At 40.0% G+C, this 19,992-nt stretch overlaps 1 protein-coding gene across 7 annotated transcripts in view; it reads right to left on the bottom strand.

Annotated features, from left to right (window-relative positions):
* Positions 1-19,992, bottom strand: part of gulp1a (GULP PTB domain containing engulfment adaptor 1a) — a 384,626-nt gene that overhangs the window by 267,771 nt on the left and 96,863 nt on the right. For 5 of the 7 annotated variants that reach the window (XM_087988645.1, XM_043704093.2, XM_087988652.1 and 2 more), the window contains exon 2: positions 11,182-11,316. The exons of the other annotated variants lie outside the window; for them this stretch is intronic. The gene's annotated coding sequence lies outside the window, so the exon portion shown is untranslated. The remainder of the gene's footprint in view (positions 1-11,181; positions 11,317-19,992) is intronic. 7 annotated transcript variants of the gene reach the window in all.

Raw genomic sequence — 19,992 nt, 5'->3', positions numbered from 1 at the left:
ATGGTATCCACAAGGACGTTGATAGTGGGGAATTCAATCATGGTAACACCACTGCATGTCAAGGGGTGGCGATTAGATTATCTCTTATTGGAATGATCATAGCCTGGTATTTGTGTGCTGCAAATGTTACTTGCCACTTGTCATCCAAAGCTTGGATATTGTCTATATCTTGTTGCATTTTAACATGGACTGCCTCAGACTGAACATTTGTGAAAGATACTGAACATTGTACAATCATCAGCAACATCCCCTCTTGTGACCTCATGATGGAGGAAAGGTCATTGATGAAGCAAATGAAGATGTTTGGGCTGAAGATAATTCCTGAGGAACTCTGCACAGAGATGTCCTGAAGCTGAGATGACTGACCTCCAACAACCACAATCATTTACCTGTATGCCAAGAATGACTCCAACCAGCAGACAGATTGCCCCTTGATACACATTGATGTCACACTTCAAATTCATCCTTAATGTCAAGGGCTATCACTCTCAACTCTGAAATTCATCTCTTTTGTCCATGTTTGAACCAAGACTGTAATAAGATCAGGAGCTGAGTGGCCTGGCAGAACCCAAACTGAGGATAAGTGAGCAGATTATTGCTAAGCAGGCACTGCTTAATAACACTTCCCATCATTTTACTGATGACTGAGAGTAGACTGATTTGGAAGGAAACTAAAATGTGAAGTTGAAAATACTATTCCTTTTAAAGAGACTATGTTCCATCACATTAAAGTGTTTATTAAATCTCTAACTCATCCAAAAACTTCATCCTTGAGACATCCTGAACATTTAAGACTGGTTCGAACTATTATTCTGGATCTAGTATAATTATAAATGAGTTCAGTGAACAAATAAAGATTATTAACAACATTCTTTTCTGTTCTGATGGTGATTCACTTCAGTCCAATCTAGCATTAGCCACATTGATAGATAGCAAGCCAATTCTTGGTTAGAAATTGGCATAAAGAAGCCAAAATCCAAACTGATGGCAAGTGTTGTAAAAAAGTAGCCCACCTGCACTGAAACTGGAACAAATGATAAAAGTATGTCTTATAAAAGGCACCTCATAGAAATGGATACCTATTGCTAATAAAAACTACCTTTATATTGGTATGATGACCAAAGGAATTGTTTTATACTTCCTTTATGATCCAGACAACCAACTTCATCATTTTCCCTTATACAAATTACAGTATTATAGTATTTCTCAAATTAATTGCAGTGACTGGGTTAATATTTGTTGCACACCTCTTATGCTTTCAACTCAAACTCACTGTTCTTAAAGGGAATCAAGGGATATTGTACAAACTAATGGAAACCACAAACAGCTTTTCTGACTTTTGGGGTGGCACAGTGGCTAGCACTGCTACCTCACAGCACCAGGGTCGCAGGTTCGATCCCAACTTTGGGTGACTGCAAGGAGTTTACACATTCTCCCTGTGTCCACATGGGTTTGCTCCAGTTGCCATCCCACAGTCCAAAGATGTGCCGATTAGATGGATTAGCCATAGGAAATACAGAGATAGAGTAGGAGGGTTGGGTCTGGGTAGGATACTCTTCAGAGGGTTGGTATGGACTTGACGGGTTGGATGGCCTGCTTCCACACTGTAGGGATTCTATGAAACAGGTTCAGTAAATAAAAGTCTTTAAGGGGTTGGTAAAGTCAGCATTAGAATAGTTGTGATTAAAAATACCATGGTAGATACAGAATTATATTCTTAGTGACCAGTTGATGTACACAGTGTTTACAAAGAAAGAGAAGGAAATCTTCAATGGAGAAGGATTAATGAGGAAATGATTCATAAGGAGTTAAGGCCAAAAAATTGAATGCCAAGAGTTAGACAGTTCACATCCAAGAATCCTGAAGGTAGACAGTGGGGATATAACATTGGAACTAACCCCGATTTTTCAAATTTCACGAGGAGAGCAACACACAAAGGTAGTGACTGCTAAATATCTGCTCAGAAATGAGGAATGAGGTAAGTGAGGCAGTTAGTTAGCTTTGCGCAGCATGGAAAACGAATAGAAACTCTCAGCATAAGTAACTTAAACTAGCAAAAGGTAATAATTCACATGCTTACTGATTACATAAAAAGACTTGTGATTGATTTAAGCAGTGGAGGTTTTGAGATTCATAAAATTATAGACAAATGATAGATGCAGTTTGCAAGGACTTAACAGCAAGCATCTGATGAAGAGCCACACATGTTAATTGAGAAAGTTAATGCCTAAATGCTTCAATATAGGGCTGCCCAACCTTTGTTGTATGATCAGGACAGCAGGGTGGGGAAGGGAGGGTCACATATCAACTTTGTCTTATTAGGTGGTGGTTGTGCACATAGAATGATAAGGTTTGGCACAATAGTAAACAGGAATTTCAGGGAATAAAAGCAATTCCAGAAGAGTAAATTAATAACTCAAATCTGTGACTGATGCATAAAAAATTACACTATAACAGGTTATAGTCCAAAAGGTTTATTTGGAAGCACTAGCTTTCAGAGTGCTGCTCCTTCATCAGATGGTTGTGGAGTATAAGATCATAAGACATAGAATTTATAGTAAAAGATTACAGTCTCATATAGTATATATTCAACAAATCTAGATTGTTAAGTCTTTCATCTTTAAAGTTACGTTAAGTTATCTCAAGAAGGTGACTTAGAAGTTGTTCTAGGATTTATATATTAATGAACCGAAGCCTACATTCTAAAAGATGAAAGACTTAACAATCCAGGTTTGTTCAATATATCACTGTATGACACTGTAATCTTTTGCTATAAATTCAGTGTCTTATGATTTTATACTCCACAACCACCTGGTGAAGGAGCAGCGCTCCAAAAGCTACTGCTTCCAAATAAACTGTTGGACGATAACCTGATGTTTAACTTTGTCCACCCCAGTCCAACACCGGCATCTCCAAATCATAAAAAACGACCAAGCAAAAAGCTAACTTATTGAACTTGACTTTGTCTTTTCAGCTAAAAATCAGAGTTGGAGTGAGACAGATTAAGCCCCAACTCCGAATTTCCAAAGAAATGCATAATACATAACATAGCATAGTGCAATTTAAACTCTGGTATTTAAACTTAAGCAGAAGTTGACTAAGCAGCAATGGTGGCCAACTTCATACAGTAGTGATGGCAGGATACTAAAGTTGGGTGAATGGGGGAACTCGGCGCAGTGCACCAAGGGTACTGCAGTAATCTTTTATTGAGCAGGGCGAGGTTCAACAGAACAAGTGAGAGACAGCAAGACTTGACAACTGAGGCAAAGGGGCATGAATTAGGCCAGCAGGTCAATGCTTCAAGTCTCGTAGGATTTTCTTTTTCAGAAACTGGAACTTCTGATTCCAGATGATAAGCCAGAAAATTCTCTCAGGGTGACTTCAGATAAAAAAGATTTTTTTTAAAAAGAATGGATCTTTCCCTTAGCTAGGGAAACAGATAATGATTTGGGCAAATAGGTGTTCCTGACAAACATGGATTACAAACCACAGCTGCAGTAAGTAGTGGATTGGGGAGGTTCAACACTTAATGCCTTATGACGATGTGAATGGAAGTTCATGCTTTAATTAAATATATAACTTATTATTCAATCTATAATCTACTCCAATTTACTGCAGTTCTCTTTAGAGCAGCATGGTAGCTAACACTGCTGCCTTACAGTGCCAGGGAGCCGGGTTCAATTCCAGCCTCAGGCAAATGTCTGTGTTTACGCATTCTCCCCATATGTGCACAGGTTTCCTCCGGGTGCTCTGCTTCCTCCCACAGTCCAAGGATGTGCAGATAAAGTAGACTGGCCATGCTAAATCACCCATAGTGTCAGGGATGTGCAGGCTAGGTTGATTAGCCATGGGAAATGCAGGGTGACTGGGAAAGGGTAGGGGGATAAGTATGGGTGGGATGTTCTTCAGAGGGTAAGTGTGGACTCTATGGGCCAAATTACTTGCTGCAGCTTTTTATTCAAATGATTTGCGCAAACCTACCTATCGGATAAGAAATTAAATGCCATTTTCACATTCCACACATGAAACTTACATTTTTATCCATCACTTCGGATTCAGATACTGGTCTGGAAATGTTAAAGGGTAATCAAGTTGGAGAAGAATGCTGATATAAAGAAGTTGCACTGACATCCCATTTTATATCAGATGAATTCAAGCATTTTATACACATTGAAAAGTAAGCAGAACCCATTGCTTACAATATGCATGATATTTGAATTAATATTTCATGCCCTCAATGCACAGCTAGCATTTACTGTATGCCCATAATTGCCCATGAGAAGATGATAGTAAGCTGCCTCTTGAATTACTGCAGTCTCTGTGTGATAAACCAACAATGTCCTTCAGGAAGGAATTCCAGGATTTTAACACAACAACACTGATATATTTCCAAGTCTGGATGGTGAGTGGCTTGGAGGGGTAATTGTAGCTGGTGGAGTTCCCATATATCTGCTCCCCTGGTCCTTCTAGAGGTAAGTGCTCATGAATTTGGAAAGTGCTATCTTTGAAAGGAACCTTGGGCGAATTTCTGCAGTGCATCTTGTAGATCATATTGAGCATCGGTAGTGGAGTGACTGAATGTTTGTGGATGTGCTGCCAAATAAGCAGGCTAATGGACATCGATGGTGTCAAGCTTTTGAGTGTTGTTGGAGCCGCACTCACCTAGGCAAGTGGGGAATATTCCATCACAATCTTGACTTATTCCTTCTAAATGACTGACAGGCTTTGGGAAGTCAGGAGTTGAGTTACTTGCTGCACTATTCTTAGCCTCTGATCTGGTGTTGCAGCAACAGTAATAACATAGTGAGTCCAGCTCAGTTTCTGGTCAATGGTAACCTCTGTGATGTTGATAGTGAAGATTCAGTGATGATAATACCACTTGATGTCATGGACAGTAGTTATTGTCTCTTGTTAGAAATAGTCATTGCCTGATATTTACGTAGTGCAAATGTTTCTTGCCATTTGTCAACCCAAGGTCGATCGCCAGCGCCTGCAGTCCTCACTTTCTCCCATTTGTCAGCCCAAGCCTGGATAGTGACCCAAGTCTTGCTTTATTTGAATATGGACTGCTTCAGTATCAGAGCAGCCGCGAATGGTGCTAGCATTTGTGTAATCAATCATCGGCAAACATCCCTACTTCTGACATCAAGATGAAAGAAAGGGTCATTGATGAAGCAGCTGAAGATGGTTGGGTCTAGGACAGTACCCAGAGATGTCTTGGAGCTGAGACACAAACATGTGAACAACAGTAGGCCACTCAGCCCTTCAAGGCTGCTCCACCATTCAGCAAGGTCAAGGATGTTCTGATATTAACTGCAACTCTACATTCCTCTACACCCTCAATAATTTTTCATCCCCTTGGTAATCAAGAATCTACTTCTGTCTTAAAAATATATAAAATCCTGTATCCACAGCCTTTTAAAGGAGGAACTTCCAAAGACTAAATGAACCCTCAGAATTTAAAAAAAATTATCTTCATCTTAAATGGGTGACACCTTACTGTTAATTTGTTCTAGATTATTCCAAAGGATAAAACATCCTATTCCACACCCTCTCCCCCACTTGGCCAAGTCCTCTCATGATCTTAAATGTTTCAATTAAGTCACCTCTATCTCTTCTAAACTCCAGAGGATACAGGTCCAGCCTATCCAGTCTCTCCTCACAAGAGGACTCACTTATATCAGGTGTTTTGTCTAGTAAATCCTCTCTGTACTGTCATCATAATAACATCCTTCCATAAGTACAGTGACCAGAAATGTACATAGGACTACACACATGCAGTTTGCTGTGTCATGCCCGTTTTGCCAGGGTGTCTGCCACACACAGGCAAATGCAGCCTTGAAGCCAAGGGCACTCACTCTCACCTCTGGAATTCAGCTCTTTTATCCATGTTTGAACCAAGGGGGTCAGGAGGTCAGGAGTTGAGTGGCCCTGGTGGAACCCAAATTGGGTGTCACTGAGCAGGTTAGTGCCAATCAGGTGCTGCTTGATAGCTCTATTGATGACACCTTACTAATGAAAGAAAAGAATGCTTAACAAAAGAACACTTAATAAACTAAAGGCACATTTTTGCACTGATTATTTTAGTAATATAGAAAGCACACAGTACAACTTAGTAATCAGATTGAGAGTCAAGGCAATCTCCTGTAATTAAACAGGCACAATCACTGGCATCATTAAATGCCACACAGGAAATTGTTTATATATTGACAAAATAAAAATCATCTTGGAACAACAAGAAAAAATAGCTAAAATAAATGTTTCAAGATTTTCTCCAAGCAATTATTAACATAACACAAAAGAAACCGAAGAGAACAATAAATGGTTCAAAAAATTCGAAAGACTGGGGTTAGCAAAACATAGTGGAAGGACTGATTAGTAAAAGGTGCAACCGACGGTATTTCACCAGGATCTGCGATGGAAGTTGCTCTTAGTTACACAATAGTAAAACTGTACTGAAACTCAAAGGAACAATATTAAAATATGCTGACATTAAGTTGGGAATTTCAGAAGATGGTAATGATTGCAAAGACAGAAAGAATAATTAGAACAGATATCCAACTCACATCATAAAAAAAAGTTTGCACATCTTGAAAGCAAGATAAGGGATGAAAATATATCTCATTGCCATCTTTTAAAGGGAATGGGAAAACCTGTACATGGAAGTGGACAATAAAGGATTAGAAGTACAACGAGATCTAGGTGTTCTTGTACATCAGTCAATGAAAGCAAGCATGCAGGTACACAGCAGGCAGTGAAGAAAGCTAATAGCATGCTGGCCTTCATAACAAGAGGAATTGAGTACAGGAGCAAAGAGGTCCTTCTGCAGCTGTACAGGGCCCTGGTGAGAACACACCTGGAGTATTGTGTGCAGTTTTAGTCTCCAAATTTGAGGAAGAACACTCTGGCTATTGAGGGAGTGCAGTGTAGGTTCACGAGGTCAATTCCCGGAATGGTGGGACTATCATATGTTCAAAGATTGGAGCAACTGGGCTGGTATACACTTGAATTTAGAAGGATGAGAGGGGATCTGATTGGGACATATAACATTATTAATGGATTGGACACCCTGGAGGCAGGAAGCATGTTTCCACGGATGGGTGAGTCCAGAACCAGAGGACATTGTTCTAAATGGCCTACCCCTTATTTTTAAACTGAATTGAGAAGAAACTTCTTCACCCAGAGAGTAGTGGATATATGGAATGCTCTGCCCCAGAAGGCAGTGGAGGCCAAGTCTCTAGATACTTTGAGCTCTTGGAGATAGTAGAATCAAGGGTTATGGGGAAAAGGCAGGAAAAGGATACTGATTGTGGATGATCAGCCATGATCATAATGAATGGTGGTGCTGGCTCGAAGGGCCAAATGGCCTACTCCTGCACCTATTGTCTATTGATTTATGAAGAGAGAGGTGCAATTGCAGCATTTTTCATGACTGCAGAGAAGATTAACAGGTCACTTAATAGGGGGTGTCAAGATGCTTAAGGGTTCTAATGAAGGGAAAAGTGATACCACACCCAGTGGGGGTGGTGGCAGTGGAAAAGTACAAATACAATCACAAATATGAATTACTAAAAGTATAAGAAATAGGAAGAAGAGTAACAGGAGAACCCCAATAGAGGCCAGCAACTCATCATTGCTTGGCTGCATCACAGGGGAGGTGGTGGCTGCTGCCATTCATGTAATGTACCAAAGGTAGAGGATTGCCAAGGGATCCAGCACACAGTCAAGTGTAGGCAAGAGGTGGCTTATAGAATAGAGGTCAGAATTCTGCACAGCCCAGGTAAGCACATTTGTACAGAGTCCTCTGTACTTTCCAGGGGAACAAGTACCAGTCTTTCATAAGCATGTATTCTTGGTAATCTTTCTTTTAAAGACACCGTCCTTCTTTTGTTTTATTCATTTGTGGGACTTGGGTGCCACTGGCTGGCCAGCATTGATAGTCCATCCCTATTTGCCATTGAGAAGGTGGTGGTGAACTGCCTTCTTGAATCGCTGCAGTCCACTTGCTCTGGGTTGACCCACGCTGCTGTTAGGGAAGGAATTCCAGGAGTTTGACCCAATGATTGTGAAGGAACGGCAGTATATTTCCAAGCCAGGGTGGTGAGTGACTTGGAGGGGAACTTGCAGATGATGGTACTTAGTGCTTGGTTCCCAAATACCTGCTGTCCTTGTCTCTCTAGGTGGAAGTGGTTGTGGGTTTGGAAGGTGCTGTTGAAGGATCTTTGGTGAATTTCTGCAGTGCACCTTATAGGCAGTTCATTCTGCTCTTACTGAACACCGGTGGTGGAGGGATTGAAAGTTTGTAGATGTGTTGCCAATCAAGCGGTTTAATTTGTCCCGGAAGGTGTCAAGCTTCTTGAGCATTGTTGGAGCTGCATCCACCCAGGCAAGTGGGGAGTATTCCATCACACTGCTGACTTGTGCCTTGTAGATCGAGGATAGACTTTGGGGTGTCAAGAGGTGAGTTACCCACTGCAGTATCCCTAGTCTCTGACCTGCTCTTGGAGCCACTGTGTTTATGTGGTAAGTCCAGTTGTGTTTCTGGTAAATGATAATCCCCAGGATATTGATTATGATGGTATTCAGTGATGGTAATACTGTTGAATATCAAGTGATGGTGGTGGTTAGAGTGTCTCTTATTGGTGACGGTCATTGTCTGGCATTTGTCTGGCATGAATCACTTGTCTCTCAATTTGTTTTATTGCTGATTTAATTCTAGATTCTCAGTTCAGTTCACTAGATCACTAATTTAGTATGACAACTACTAAACTACACAGCCTGGATAATGGCCAAAGTTAATATTCAGCACAAAACTTATGAAGTATTTAGAAGAAAGGTAGAACACATTGATGAAGCCTGTGATAACATGCTGTGGGGAAGACCAAAGCCAGAAAGATTAAAGTGCTAATGACAAGATGCTAAATATCATGATCATAGAGTCACAGAGATGTACAGCACAGCAACAGATCTTTTGGTTCATCTCAACCTGCCAGCCAGCTATCCTAATCTGATCTAGTCGCATTTGCCAGCATTTGGTCCATATCCCTCTAAACCCTTCCTATTCATATTCCCATCCAGATGCCTTTTACATTTTGTTATTGTACCAGCCTCCACCACTTCCACTGGCAGCTCCTTCATTCACACACCACCCTCACGCGTGAAAAAGTTACCCTTCAGGTCTTTTTAAAAATCCTTCCCTGCTCACCTTATGCCTATACCCTCCAGTTTTTGACTCCCCCCACCATGGGGAAAAAGACCTTGTCTGTTTACCCTATCCATGCCCCTCATAAGTTTATAAACCTCTAGGAGGTCACCCCTCAGCCTCTGACACTCTGAGAAAAAGACCCCAGCCTATTCAGCCTCTCCCTATACCTCAAACTCCTGGGAGACATACATAAATGCTCAAAAAAGTCAACCCATCAGCAAACAAGTGGTTACAATTTGAGCAAACATAGAACACAAACAGCAAGCATAGAACCTAAATTTTTACATAAGGGCACAGTATTGTAGACAGAAAGGGTTCATATCTGCTTTGAATGTATATACTGAAGTGCATGAAAAGGAGAAAGCAAAAACCATAAGTGAGGGGGATGGAATAGTGATCAAGGTAAATGTGTGGAAAACAGAAAACATACAACTGCTAATGGAACAATGTACTACCTTAGGGTCAAACTCCAGATGGAAAATGGAGGTTTGAAAGGATGGAGAAGCTAACAAGGAAGAAAAATAGTCCCAGTTCTAAGAAGGGCAGAATTAACAGTATGTAAACACCGGAGATGAAAGCAGTCACTAACCAGGATCTCATCAACTACAGCTGAAGGAAAACTTTGTTTGAAAACACTTAATTGTAACAACCTTTTACAAATAAATATTAAAGTGAGATAAAACCATGACTTGTTTGGTCGAAACCCAAAAAGGATATGTGAATCTTTAATTTATTAAAATAACAATCTTAACTAATAATTTAATGGTTGCATTTCTTTCAAATGTAAACGCTAGATTACATTTTCAAGAAAATATCAATAGAATTTACTCAGATCAGTCCTTTAATTGGTATCATCCCCAAGAAGGAGCACCTAAATTTCGGAACATGCTCTCAAAATAAAAATCACCCATTTTATTGGAATTCAACTGCAAGATAATAAAACCATTGATAATGGGGAGAGCTAGATAATGAATCAAAACTGTTAAGTCACAGAATAATCTTACAGATCACAATGCCACTTTCAAGAGATTTGTACATGAAATGTCAAGACTTTACCACTGCAATCCAACAAGAATATTAACTCAATATGGGTGTGACTGACTTTACCACTCATTTCATATTGCGAATATTTTGGTGTTCTTCCTGCACCACTCTACTATAACAGTTTTACTCATATATCAATCGGATTTTTTTTATTGGTCAGACTTTCAGGGTAAGAAATTAAATGCTGGTTTGCTCATAAACTATATTTTTCTTTCCCAAGTACTAAAACAAGAAAGAACATATCCCACCAGCTTGAGGAAAGTACCTGCATTGGGACAACACATTTTTTCCCCATTTTATGGTGATAAATTATCATTGATCTCAAAAATTAGTGAAGTGAAATGAACCCAAATAGTTCTTACTTTACATATAAAGGCAAGTGTGTAGCTCATTGAATTTTTTTTGGAATCAGGGAAATTACATTTGATGTACTAAAGATTCTAAGTTAATTGTGGTTCCGGAATCAAGATTAGATTTTTTTTTAGATTACATTACAGCGTGGAAACAGGCCCTTCGGCCCAACAAGTCCACACCGACCCGCCGAAGCGCAACCCACCCATGCCCCTACATTTACCCCTTACCTAACACTACGGGCAATTTAGCATGGCCAATTCACCTGACCTGCACATCTTTGGACTGTGGGAGGAAACCAGAGCACCCGGAGGAAACCCACGCAGACACGGGGAGAACATGCAAACTCCACACAGTCAGTCGCCTGAGGCGGGAATTGAACCCGGGTCTCAGGCGCTGTGAGGCAGCAGTGCTAACCACTGTGCCACCGTGCCGCCCACAAAATGAACCTGAGGTAGACAGTCAGTCAAGGTGAAGAAAGCTTTTGTCAATGCCACTTTCCTCACAACTGCGTAGGCCTGGCCATAGCATAACACACACATGCTTCTACATCTTGCCACCATCATTTTAGAGCACCTCACCTGAATTTATTATAAGTAATCTTTGAATTTTTTAAGCCACGCACTCTTCAAGCTGACGATAGGAGTTTCTCATTCCACAACAAAGCCTTTCCTTTGGAATGACTGAGTGTCCATCATTTAGTCAAACATCAGTAACTGGAATAAATATTAAAAAAGAAAAATTAGCAACCAATGGCATGGCCTGCAAATTATAATGGAAATTATTATAATGGACGAAGGCAGCGTGGTTAGCACTGCTGCCTCACGACAAGGGACTCAGGTTTATTCCACCTTCGGGCAAGTGTATGTGTGGAGTTTACACATTCTCCCAATGTCTGCATGGATTTCCTCCGGGTACTCTGGGTTACTTCCACAGTCCAAAGATGTGTAGGTTGGATGGATTGACCATGCTAAATTGCGCATCGTGTCCAGAGATGTGCAGGCTAGGTGGATTAGCCATAGGAAATGCAGGGTTTTAGGGATAGAATAGGGTAAGGGGTTGGGTCAGGATAGGATGCTCTTTGGAGGGTCGGTGTGGACTTGATGGGCTGTAGGAATTCTCTGATTTTATGGAATCATTTTTACCCACCAGTTGCTGGGCATGCATGTAGTCCACAATAAACTCGGTTGTGATAGTGAAATTTCTGCTCGAGTAAAATGAAATAATGTTTTTTTATTTTGCGTTGGGGTTTTCTGCATTGCCTCACTACAAATGAAATTGTCCATCACAAGTTGACAACTTGCTTTTATCTCATCATATACTTCTGTCATTTAATTTGTTTCTCTTTACCTGGCTACAGGAACACAAATTAAAATGATTCCTAAACATAGCAATACCATCAATCACGATCTCCAAAGATGTCAACAGCATATAAGTTGATATGTAGAAAATTAATTTTCCTTTATCCTCAATGTTTTATAGGGCTGAATGAATAAGTATTTGCTTTTGCCTTTCATAACTTTTTTCAACAAGTTGAAATCATACTCAACACATTTTGCACAAGCTCCCTTAATCCCAGCAAGAGAAAGAAAATGCAGAGAGAGAGAAAAATTGCAAAGAACAGTGAAAGAGAAAGAATGAGTAGAAGACTCACCACTGACAACTTAGCTGAAGCATTCATGAATCAACTTTTGACCTGTTGTTGGCATGTTTAGGCATTAAGTAAAATAATATTATTTGAAAATTACCCATCGCTGAGACAGCACTCAATACATTTCAAGAGTCCTTGGAGCAGGCACATTCTTGAAGTTGAAACTTTATTGCTGGAACAGCACAGCAGGTCAGGCAGCATCCAGGGAACAGGAGATTCGACGTTTCGGGCACAGGCCCTTCTTCAGGATCTCCTGTTCCCTGGATGCTGCCTGACCTGCTGTGCTGTTCCAGCAATAAAGTTTCAACTTTGATCTCCAGCATCTGCAGACCTCACTTTCTCCTCGCAGGCACATTCTTGCAAAATTAGTCATTTTTGCATATTTCTTGTTTGCAAAATGAGAAAGGACCAATGTGCTTCTAAATCTCAAATCTACTATGAACAAATTAATTTCCAGCATCAATTTTTCAGTGTATTCCATGACAATAGAGCATTTCTGAACTTGTACAAATATGCTAAAGGAAGATGGCCACTTATTTCAATATCATACTAATAAATATTTATTATTTTGAAAATAAATCTAGGACACAAATAAACAAATGGGGGAGGTGATGGCCTAGTGATATTATCGCTGGACCCAAAGACCTAGATAATGTTACTGGGACCTGGGTTTAAATCCCACCATGACCGCAAGTTTAACTCAATTTTGGGGCAGCACAGTGGCTCAGTGGTTAGCACTGCTACCACACAGTGCCAGGGACCCAGGTTCGATTCCCATGTTGGGCAACACTGTGTGGAGTTTACACGTTGTCCCCATGTCTGCATGGGTTTTCCTTCAGGTGCTCCGGTTTCCTCCCACAATCCAAAGATGTGCAAGTTAGGTGAATTGCCCATGCTAAATTGCCCATAGTGTTCAGGAATGTGTAGGTTAGGCGCATTAGTCAAAGGTAAATGCTGAGTAGTAAGGGAACGGGTCTGGATAGGTTACTCTTCGGAGGTTCAGTGTAGACTTGTTGGGCCGAAGGGCCTGTTTCCACACTGTAGGAATTCTAATTCGAACATTTAATCTTAAACTAATATTTCAATGTAGTATTGAAGTTGGACATTTTACTGTTAATACAAGAATAAAGATGCCTTGGAGTTCTCAAAGAACAGAAGGGGGCTCTCCTGGTGTCTTAAATCAATATTCTTCCTTCAGGCAAATCAACAAAAACAGATGAACTAATCATTCATAATCTTACTGCTGTGAAATTGTGTGTGTTCATTAGATGTGATATTTATCCAAATAACAGTGGCTGTATTCATAAAGCAATGTATGTAAACCCTTGAAATATTTCTGTGATGTGTTAAAGAGTTACACAATTAGAAACCTTTTTTTTGCACAGTTTATAGTGTGCTAGGTGGCCCCTTGGCTTCTCAGCAAAATACTTTTCAACACCTGATCCAAAATGCTTCAGTATTTTTCTTCGTCAAGTGTTGATAATGGCAGGGATTACTGAAGGGTTGGAGACTCCAATCTAGAATCTATAAGATTCAGTTCACAAAGTCTTCAACTTGACAATGGGTCTTCAATAATTTTCAACCTTCACATATTGTGGTGATCTCACTTAATCCAAGTCAAATCTCAACAACTACGCTTCAATGCATTCCATGTTATTTCATCTGTCTTTAGCCGAAACTGTCAAGCTTGGATCAATGATGGCAGAGGGTCAGTTGGTTGTGGGTTGAAGTTCTATTCCATAGACCTCAAGTCATAATCCTGATTGATATTGCTTTGTTGTACTAAGGGATTGCTGAACTGTCAAAAGTGACAACACTCAGATAAGGTGTTAAGCCAAGATTCCAGCTGCCTTCTTAAATGAAGCCAAAATCCCATGGAAATATTCAAGTGGGGACATTCGCACAATGCCCTCGCCAACTTTTGTTCCTCAGCCAGTACCACTGAAACGGACTATCCAGTCATCAAAATTAAGCCATCACTTCTGAGCTGTTTGAAACACCCCAAGTCATAAAAATGCTACACGTACGTTCTTGTGTTGTTTTTTTTTAAAAAGTGATTTTCTTTTAATATAAAGTACAAATGCAATCAGACAATTGATGGTCAAAAGACTAATAACTGCAGATTATTTAATAGGTAATACTTGAATTTTCGAAAGGCATGTCATACATTGCTTCATAATGAATTAATAAATAAGGTTAGAGAACGTGGAGTCATGGGGCAATGGGCAAAATGGACTTCTAGTTGGTTTCAAGACAGAAAGCAATGACTGGGAGTAAAAGTTAGTTATTCAGGTGGCTGGTGGTGCTTCACACAAGTCAGCACTGGGCCCACTGCTAAGGCGTGAAAGATTTGTGGGCGGCACGGTGGCACAGTGGTTAGCACTGCTGCCTCACAGCACTAGAGACCCGGGTTCAATTCCCGACTCAGGCGACTGACTGTGTGGAGTTTGCACGTTCTCCCCGTGTCTGCGTGGGTTTCCTCCGGGTGCTCCGGTTTCCTCCCACAGTCCAAAGATGTGCAGGTCAGGTGAATTGGCCGTACTAAATTGCCCATAGTGTTAGGTAAGGGGTAAATGTAGGGTTATGGGTGGGTTGCGCTTCGGCGGGGCGGTGTGGACTTGTTGGGCCGAAGGGCCTGTTTCCACACTGTAAGTAATCTAATCTAATCTAATTTGCATTTGGAATCAAAACTCCAATTTCAAAATTAGTGGAGGTCACGACCACAGATCATAATCCCAAATCAGCCATGGCCATATGGAACTTTCAATTCCAACCAATGATTTTTAAAAGTGGGCTGATGCAGCTAAAAGATGACTGCCATCTGGAGAGAAATTCTGGAATGTTACATGTAGTGTTTCAAAGATAGAAATGCACTACAAACTGAACTATGATATATCAGGTAGTGGGAAATAATAGGGGAAAGAGTACCATAACAGGGGAAAAAGGCAGGAGAGTGGGCATGAGACATGCTTTCATTTTCCCTTTCAAGAACACACAGCAACGCCAGTTAAAATTCAGTTTCATCCCTGGCCTGTGTGCGTCAGTAGGCTCAGGTATTCCTGAGTACTTGCCTGGGTACAAGTGATCGTGCAGTATAAAAGTTACATTCAGAATAACATTTTATCGTGACTCAGTGTTGCAGCTAAATTACCCTCTTGGTCCAAGTGTTAGAAGCTAGTTAGCAAACCAGCTCAAAAAGAAAAAAGGACAGAAATAAAACTTGGCTAACCTGCAAAGTCATTAATCTCAAAATTGACTGCTCAACCATCCACTTATCATGAATGACCCAGACACTTTTAAAATTTTTGTTAAACTTATATCTGATTTTGGGCTGACTTCTCAATGCTCATGTGTGTTATGCGGTCATTTCGTCTTGCATTTAGTAATGAATAAGTTCACTCTTTTGTTTACTCAGGAAATCCTTGTTAAATTAATTCTTTTTAATTTAGCTCTTTTAGCACATCTGGTATAGCAGGTAATCAGGAGGGCTGATGGAATGTTGGCCTAAGGGGATTGGAGGAGAGAGTGGGGAAGTCTTACTGTAGCTGTACAGGTGCTGGTGAGACAATGTCTGCAGAACTGTGGGCAGTTTGGGTCCCCTTATTTAAGGAAGGATCGCATTTCATTGGAGGCAGTTCAGAGAAGATTCATTAGGATGTTCCTTGGTTCAAAGAGACTATCTTAACAACGAAGGCTAAACAGGCTGGGAATCTAGAAGATTGATACTCCTCACTGAAATGTGTAGGATTCTTTAGCAGTTTGACAGAGTAAATGCTGAGAGAATATTTACCCTCATGACAGAGTCTGAGATCACGGGGCAGAGTCTCAGAATTAAAGACGCCAATTTAAGACTGAAACATAGAGTAATTTCTTCCAAGAGTTGAAAATCTGTGGAAAGTCTTGCCAAAGAGAGCTATGGGAGGCTGGGGGTGGGGTGGGGGCAGAGTCCTTATGTATGTTTAAGGCTATGATGGATAGATTCTAGATCAGTAGGGGAATTGAGAGAAAATATAGGGAAGTGGACGTGAGGAATGTTGGATTAGCAATGATCTTATTGAATGGCAGAGCAGGTTAGCGGGAACAAACAGCCTACTCCTGTTTCTCTTTCTAATGGTAATGTCTAATTCCTTACATCTTCTGCGATTGCATTGGAAGGTGGCATGACGTAGGAGTGGGCCAAGATGACATGGACAGCAAAGGTTCCTGAAGGAGGAGTGGATTGGAGGAGGTACCTTGGTGGACATGGCATAAGATGATCCTTTGAATGCAGAGATTGGCGAAGTGGAAGGTGAAGACAAGGTGAACCTTGTTTTTGTTCAGGGAAGGAGGGGAATGGGTGAGGGCAGAAGTGTGTGAGATGGATCAGGTACAGTTGAAGGTATATCAACCAGGATGGAGGGGAATCCCAGGTGGAGAGAAAAGGATGTCACGTCGGAGGCAACCCAGTGGAAGGTCACATCATTAGAACAGATATGACAGAGATGGAGAAACTGGAAGAATTGGACAGAATCCTTGCCGGTAAGTCTTGGTGCATTTATATTTGGTATTTGTAGAGCCTCTCTGTAAAAATGATAATAGAGAAGTCAAGAAAGGAATGGATAAGCCAGTCAAAGATAGACCTGGCAAAATTGAGAAAAGGATAGAAATTAGAAGGAAAAGAGATTTTTTTTTTACAATTCCAGACAAGCTAAGGAAGTAGGACTGAAGAGATCATTCATATCTATTACATAGATGACACCTTTGTCATCGAAAAACAGAACAAATTAGAGGAACCATACAACACCATTAACAATACCCTGACAGGCATAAAATACACAAAAGAGGAGGAGAACGACAACAGACTTCCTTCCTAAACGTGACAGTTGAACGTACAGTTAATGGAGAGCTTCAAACCAGCGTCTACAGAAAAACAACAAATATAGACCAAATACTTAACTTCAGAAGCAATCATTCTAACACCCACAAACGGAGCTGCATCAAGACATTATTTCAATGAGTTACACCACACTGCAGCACCCAAAAACTACAAAAAGCAGAAGAAAAATATCTATACAATGTTTTCAAGAAAAATAAACACAATCCGCCAATTCCTCAGAAACAAACGCAAACAGACACAACCCAACCAAAAACTATAGCTACATTACCTTACATCATAGACATATCAGAAATGTCTTCCAGACTACTCAGACCCCTTGGCATCATGGTAGCCCACAAACCTACCAACACACTAAAACAGCGACTAATGAACCTAAAGGATCCATTAGCAAAACTAACATCATTGACAATATACCATACAAGAACTGTAACAAACACTACATCAGACAAACGAGCAGGATACCTGCCACCAGGATACATGAATAGCAACTGACTATCAAAAGACACAGCCCACTATCACTAGTTTCTACACATACAAACAAAGAAGGACACCATTTTGACTAGGACAACACACGTTCTAGGACAGGTAAAACAAAGACACGCAAGAGAATTCTTAGAGGCATGGCATTCTTACCAAAACTCCATCAATAAATACATCGATTTAGACCATAACTACCTTCCCCTGAAAATAAGAACTGGAAATGACATCACTCACCTTAAGAAATGAAGACATATAAATAGAGAGGTGGGACATACCACCAGCATTTGACCAGAGACTTTCACTGAAGATGTTACCTAGTATGGTGACGAAATGTCTGAAAACAAACCTTCAAGCTCAGCGAGCTAACTTGCATACACGTTATTGATATATTGGAGAAAGAGTTGTGGGTGGGGTCAGAGAATGACTGGAGCAAGGAATATTCCATATCCCCACAAAGAGACCGCCATATCTGGGAGCCATGTCAGTAGCCATGGCTACAACCTTTGACCTGGAGAAAGTGAAATTAATTCAAGGCAATGTTAGTCAAAGTGAGAATGAGTTCAGTCAGGCGAAGAAGGGGATCAAGCCTGTTCAAGCCTTTTTTTTTTAAGGATGAAGCAGAAATCCTTCATGCCAACCTCTGTATAGAGAAATTACCCAACAATGGTGAAAAGGCAGCTAGGATCAGACTACCAGAACCAATCATTAAAACTTAAAGTAGTCTATGATAAAAAAAACATATGTAACATTAAAGAAGTGCAACCAAGGATATAAAATACAGTAGGATATGCACGGGTAAGTAACAAAAGGATAGTACAATTACAAAATAAAAAAGATAATTGAACATAGATTGGAACAAATGAAATATTTTTCAAAAAATTTTGTTAAGGAGGAACTAGTGATTTTATTAAAATAATACCTCAGCTGGACTTACTAGAATCTCCATTTCAAAAAGGAATGTGCTAACAGGAATGAAGTCTTGGGAGTAAGCAGAGCAATAATCATATTGCTAGAGAAGGAAATAGTACCAAAAAAAAAGGATTAGAACTCAAATTGGAAATGGTGAGGGGTCAAAATTGTACACAATAGTAACAAATTAGAGAGAATGCTGAAGGATCTGCCCCTACACTTTACAATATTCTTTGAGAAAATTTGTGCCAGAGCAAGTTGCCAAAAAGAACAAAAGGAATTATGAGTTATGCAATAAAAGAATAGAAATGTTTCTGCCATGACATTGGAGTAAATTAATAATTTCAGACATTACTTAATAAATGATAAGTTTTGTAAAAGGCCAATTCTACACGAAATGGAAATGATGAAGTATGTTGACAAAGCAAATGCAGAGAAGGCATGTGTTTAAACATTTAAAGGGTGCTCCAATATAGTTAATGAAATTATGGCAACGTAAATGCAAATCTAGGAGTGACAGTTTTTACAGCAATTCCATAAGCAAATTGAAAAATGTTGAGTAGTTAATAAACGTTGCTTCACCAGTATCAACTTGCGAACATTCTTTTCCCTAGATATGACCATGGAAACACATGATCCATATTTGTAGAAAACACAAAACAGCTGTCAACAGGACAGTGCAGAACGTTAGAAAGAGAAAGGTAGTTTTGCAAATTAGGATGACAGATTGTGGATAATATTTTGATGTAAAAAAAATGAGGCAATACATTTTAGCAGCAAAAGGGAGAATAAATTATTTCAATGGTAAAATATTTAACATAAGAGCAGAGAGAAACAGGTGTTTAGATACATTATTAAATAGAAAAATAGCAGGATCTCTGCTGTAAATGGAAGCTATTCAGACAATCATGGGTGTAAATAAGGAATAGCAAAGGAAACATATTAAAGGAGAGAGCTGTCTATAAGTTCCTGAAAAGTTGCCTCAGACTAAGACAAAGTACAAACTGAGAAATAGTTGAGGTGTGTAAGATGGGCCCCACAATTGTCGTGGCCGATGATAATCTGAATTTACTTGGTAAGTCAGGTAGGCAAGGGTAGTTTGAATTACATAAAAATAAAACAAAGAACTGCGGATGCTGAATATCTGAAACAAACAAAAATAAAGATTGCTGGAGAACCTCAGCAAGTCTGACTGCATCTGTAGAGAGAAAGCAAAGATAATATTGTGTCCTGAGGCAAATGAAGAGTCTGGTTTCTCTCCACAGATGCTACTGGAGCTGCTGAGTTTCTCCAACTATTTCTGTTTTTCTTGTGTTTAACACAAAAGAGAAATACATTTTTAGACTGCAGAAGTTGTTTCTTATAACAACTCATTCTACAACCAACCTGGGAACAGGCTATTTAAGATCAATTATATGTCATGAGTCACGATTAATGAGAAATCCTCGCAATTGAGAATTATTGAGGGGATAGCAA

The sequence above is a fragment of the Chiloscyllium plagiosum genome, unplaced genomic scaffold (assembly GCF_037043375.1).
Source record: "Chiloscyllium plagiosum isolate Xiang-an unplaced genomic scaffold, Cpla_swu_hap1 HiC_scaffold_7, whole genome shotgun sequence".
Lineage (NCBI taxonomy): Eukaryota > Metazoa > Chordata > Chondrichthyes > Orectolobiformes > Hemiscylliidae > Chiloscyllium > Chiloscyllium plagiosum.
This window is presented reverse-complemented; position numbering and strand designations above follow the sequence as displayed.